This window comes from Rhagoletis zephyria, unplaced genomic scaffold (assembly GCF_001687245.7).
Source record: "Rhagoletis zephyria isolate East Lansing unplaced genomic scaffold, Rhagoletis_zephyria_1.1 Rzeph_scaffold_03271, whole genome shotgun sequence".
Lineage (NCBI taxonomy): Eukaryota > Metazoa > Arthropoda > Insecta > Diptera > Tephritidae > Rhagoletis > Rhagoletis zephyria.
This window is the reverse complement of record NW_016160354.1, coordinates 1-6,097: the sequence shown is the minus strand read 5'-3', so window position 1 is coordinate 6,097 and position 6,097 is coordinate 1.

Genomic DNA, 6,097 nt, shown 5'->3' with positions numbered 1-6,097 from the left:
TTTGTACATACCAACAAATACAAGTGCTATATGTATACTCCAAACTTTTTGTGCAAAATATTGAAATATTCAAGTGATAAGTGTTTTATTTTAACATTTAAAAATTGTTAAAACCAAAGAATACTTAATCCAAATAAGTCCTGAAAACCAAAAGCGGGAAATACTTAGGACTTACAATACCAACGCAAATGTTGTTGCTCTCCAGTTGGATGCGCTAGCCACGAGCTATTCGCCGCTTACCTTAATATGTATCTGGATATCCATATCACCGAGTGCTTCATCCACCCATCGAGCATCATCTACTCCTACTTCCACAAGGGAAAGTGATACACGCTGCAATTTAAACCTTTGTTCGCTAATGTGTGCTTGGTATGTACATATGAATGTGTGTATAAATGTACAGTAGGGTGGTCCTAAATTGCATAGAAAAATCAACTTTTTAGAATTCTCTTGATGCCACCCCAGAATATCGAAAATAAGGAGACCCGTATTTCATTAATTTGAAATCGGTTCATATAATAAACGCACCGCCGGTGCTTTGAAGTTTTACATATATTTTACATGAATATTTTACATGGGAAAAATACATTTTTTTAGAATTGCTAAGAATCATTAAAAAATAAAAATTGTTTGATCGAGTAAGAATATTTCCCTTCACAAATCCTCATAAAATTAAATTATGCATATTATGCCGAATTTCCACTAGGCATTGAAATGACAAAAAATGTATGCCATTTAAAAAAATGCCATGTGGAAACGAACTTAATGTCTATTTTTTAATGTAATGACACGATTATTTTTTAATGCCCGACTTTGTCATTTGTCATTTTTGCCATTTAATGCCTAGTGGAAATCCAACATTAATCTTTAAAATTTTACTAACAATAATAATAGCTGATTCCAGAATAAAAATACGGGTCACCTTATTTTCGATATTCTTCAATTCTGGGTGATGGCTGGAAAGAAATATTGGACCACCCCAATGTACATAAAGAAAAGTGGCTCACATGCCACCAATTTAATTTCGTGCATACCATAAATGTATTTGCATGCATATGTCTAGTTTATTTATTCCTGTCGATTTAGTTTGATTGGCCTGACAGTTGCACTCAACGTCGCATCAAATCATTGATAACCGTTCCATTGCATTGACGTTGCTGTTTACTTTTTCGGCTAGCAGAGCAACGGTCGCATTATCATCGATCTAACAATTCCTTTTTGAATTCAACATTTTATTGCATCTCATATGTATGTACATTATTTTTGATTACTTTAGTTTCACTTATCACCAACGGAGAAGTGAAAAGGGTGTCAATTACCTATTTAAATATATATTCTCAAGCACTAACATCGCAGTCACGCATTTGCAGCTTCTAAACAGTTATAATAAATTTTGTTTTCTATTGTCCTAGTAATCGTATGAGACATGGCAGTTTAAATCGACGTTTGAAACTCATTGAGAAGCACAGTGCGAGAAACTAGTAACGGCAAAACGATGACGACCAAATCTAAAACACAACAAGAAAAACACAAAATGTCGGAAATCGACGAAAATATCTCGAAAATATTTGATATAAAAAAGGTAAAAAGCAATTAAAATAACTGCGAATATCTGTTAGGTATAAAAATAATACTTCCAGTTCGCTTTTTAGAACAGACCTGGGCCCGAAATACGGCATTCGTGATCGAATCGTTTAAAATTAAAAGAACGAAGCTCACTCGCTGTCGAATACCGTAATCTCAAAATCAAAATTCGATGCAAGTACCGTTCGATATCGAGTGCCACCATTCGGGCCCTGTTCGTATTTTTCAGATTGGATTTCAAATTGGATAAGAATAGTAATTTCAAGTAGACTTTGGGTCGCTGAATCCGAATCCGAACTCAGAATTACACTATGCCATCAGTTTTTTTTTTAAATATCCGAACCTAAAAGTGCGGAGAATGTGTTTTAGGCCTATTTTTGAAGCTACGTAGAGCGCAGCATTGTATTTTAAAGTTACTCGAATACCTTGTTTTTCAACGCAAAATTGTAGCTGAGGGCCGGTTATACATCGTTATCGAAGTTACAAACTCTCTGTTATGCATGGAGTTGAAGCCCTCGATAACGATGCTCAACCGGAGATTAGTGTTAGGGCCAGTTTCTCAATATAATAGGGAGTCGATAACGTCGATAACCATGTTCAACCTGTAGTTAGTGTTAACCAGACATTGAGAAACTGGAACAGACAGTAAGTAACCGGCCCTAACGGCCATTTTATATAGTCGCGACTATCGATTGTGGGCGATATTTTTTTAAAACTATCGATAATCGCTTATTTTGAAAAAGATAGAAATTCTGATTGGGGCGTATTCATAGTCAAAATTAAGTTGGTACTTATAGTTGGTTGTAACTTTATTGAAAGATAACCCATCCAAAATTAGGTCAAAAAGCTACAACTAACTTTAAGTACCAACTTAATTTTGATTATGAATACGCCTCATTGCGTTAAATATAGATTTTTAAAGATCATAAGGACCTACCTTATTAATGAAAGTATAATTTAAAAACTAAACATATTTACGTATTCTGCTTTCTAAACCCAATTGTTTTTATTTAAGAAACATAGCATGGCAGCATTTTTAGGTTTTAGTTGCGACCTTTTTTCGTTCACTGTTAAAGCTGCTTTACTGTACATTCGTTCCGATTCTACTGATGACTTTAGGCCAACATAGTTGTCATATATGTATTCTTTTATATAAAGGTATTGCCGTTTTATTAAATGCACATTCACCATTTTTGTGTCTTAAATTTGGAAAATTTTCGATAGTGAAAATGATCGATAGTTTTCAAAAACTATCGATAGTGAAAAAAAAACAAAACCATCGATAGTATCGATAGTGCCATCGGTAGTTTGCCACCACTACCATACAGTTCTCCTATCGTATAATGAATATTCACCAAGCGAAGTAGTTCATTTCGAATCAGTTTCACTCTATGTGTACCGTATTTGCCAGTGAAATAACTGTCACTCGGGCAGATAAAATCGCAAAACAATTGCTAAATTTTCACTAATGTACTAAATAATCGTATGTATAACCTGGAAATTTCTATGTGAAATGGCGTTCACCCGAAATCGTCCCACATTCATGATAATGTGAACCATTTCGTTGAACGGAATTTTTCGGCAGTGAAATTTTTCACCAAATATTTATGATAAGGCCGTGACTAACAGAAGTATTTTGCATTGATTTTTTTACGATAATGATTAGCTGATGACAGATCTACATCATGATGTGTATTATTAAAATTGTGAATATTTTGAGTCCTTATTTATCACTTATAGCGAGCTTTTAAATAAAAAGTACGAATGATAAAAAATATTAACAAATAACTTACATATGTTGCGTGACGAAAAAACTAGGCTCAAAAATTAAGTTTTATTTTCTAAGCAAACAAAAAAAACTCAAAAACTAACTTTAATTTTCCTGGCTAAATTAAAAAAAAAAAACTCACAAAGAGACTTTTAATAAAATTCAAACCAGACCTGTTAAATGATGATTATGAATTATATGATGTTTTTTAAGATAATCGTTTAATGATTAAATACCATGATTTTAAATGATTACTACGATTTTGTATTATTAAATGAAAAAATCGGAAATAATGAAAAATATTTGAGAAAATAATTACATGTTGTTTTTATTATACTTGATGTTGTTTTAACTAGAAAAGTTATTAATTGAAAAAGTTTTTTAATTATATATATTATAAAACAGTCTGAGTTTCAAGTTAACTATGAAAAATAGTCCCTGAAATACAATGTATTAAAATTAAACTTTGTTAGAAAGCGTTGTAAGATTTTTGTATCATTCGTTAGTGGAGAATTTATAGCTTTTGAAAATCAACCTGGATTTTGAGATAAACTAAATTTTTAAGGCAGTCAAACTTGCCGATTATTGCTTAAATTCAGCTATATCATATAATTTTATCAACCTTATATTAATGAATTTTCTAGCGCTTGGGAAAGGGGGCCTATGGCATCGTATGGAAAGCATTGGATAAGCGCACAAATGAAACGGTGGCAGTTAAGAAGATCTTCGATGCTTTTCGCGATGAAACTGATGCGCAGCGTACTTTTCGGGAGATTGTTTTCCTGAAAGCATTCCACAATCATCCAAATGTTATAAGATTACTCACCGTATATAGGTTTGTAAACATTTCATGTCGAATTTCCAATAGGCATTGAAATCACAAAAAATGTTATGTAATGACCATTTTTATGAATGACACGGATATTTTTAATGCCCAATATAGTCATTCAGACTGATATACACCCCGCGACAAACGATAGCACATCAACATTTTCACCAGTTTTGAGTACTTTTCTAGCTCTTTATCTTTGTTATAAAAATTCGACAAAGTTTTCATCCCAACTCCAGGCATTTTAATTTTAATTTCTGGAAAAAAAAATTTATGCAGTTTTATAGCTTATTCTAGTACAACAAAGAGCAAATTTTAAGTTTCTAAAAACCCGCATTAATTTTTGATAGTTTTTTTGCTGACGGTGTTATGCACTCTTTTCCATATATTTAAAAAATTACCTTGTTGATACAATAATTATTCTAGAAATTAAAATTTAAATTTAAATACTTGGAATTGAGATGAAAAGTTTGTGGAATTTTTATAATTTTTGTACAAAGTCTGAGTCTGGTATTTATTAGATAAAGAGCTATACTTTTATATAAAAATAATGAACCTTAAAAAGTCAAAAGAAAAGTAGTCAAAACTGGTAAAAATTTGGATGTGCTATCTTTTGTCGCGGGGTATACATACATATGTACAAATTATGTAAATGGCATACTATTTTTTAGGGCTTCAAATAATTTGGACATATACCTTATATTCGAATACATGGAAAGTGATTTGCATAATATCATTAAGAAGGGCACTATTTTGAAGGACATTCACAAAAGATACGTAATGTATCAACTCATCAATGCCGTCAAATACANCGTTTTTCTGTAAATTACCGTCATATGATAGATGGGCGTGGTTATTGTCCGATTTCAAACATTTTCAACAGATTTCTTAGCTAGACCCTAGAAAAAGCTCGTACCGAGTTTGGTAAGGATTGGTGAACAGGGCGGCCAACTATCTTTAGCTATGAGGTGCCATATTGAGGATAAAAAATCATCATAAATGGGCGATAATAATATTATTTTTTTACCGAAATTTTACCTCACATACTAATATTCAACAAAATTTATCCAATATTTACTGAAATATCGGTCCAATTCGCTCATTTTCAATACCAACCCTGAATAAAGAGCAACCTACATACCAAATTTCGTTAAGACGGACAGACAGACATGGCTTAATCGACTTCTCTTTTCATTCTGAGCATTTATGTATACATTTATATATATCTACGTATCTCGATTCGTTTTGGCTGTTACAAACAACCGTTATGTGAACAAAATTATAATACCCTGTTGAGATAACGTGAAAAAAGACATACTTAAATTTGTTCTAAAATTTTTTTGTTTTGCTTGTGGCCTTAAAACTACACATTACCCGCTCGCTTATATGTAGGTATTACGTTGATTGTTGGCAAATTTTCTTCCATACAAAGTTGGTATGTTCGTCAATTATTTTGTATGAAAAAAATGGGCAACTCCTTCCAGAAAAAAAAGCCAAAAAACAACAATGTATTTTAAACTTGCACTTTATTATACTACAATTGATTGGGCTAAAAAACTGGATACTCAGAATGTTTCTAAGGAATCGAATTAAAAAGCTCATAATTTTGATGTAACTTTGTCGAATTTCCCAAAGTTTAAAATTTTAATTTACCAGACAACGAGCTTTACTAAAAATAATAATAAACTTTAAATAAACGAAAGGGAAATAGCCAAAGAATGCTAAAATATCTCTTCCGTATTTATATTTTCGTCACTGTATGTATCCGCATTTGGTTCTGCTAGTTTTTATTTTTATCCAGTGTGAAGCCATGAGAATATTTCTTCTGTCATTCTAGTGTGAAACTGCCCAATTGGACTAAGCTTTACAACTTATTGCACTAAAATCTTTAATGCCGGTTACACCAGCAATTTAAA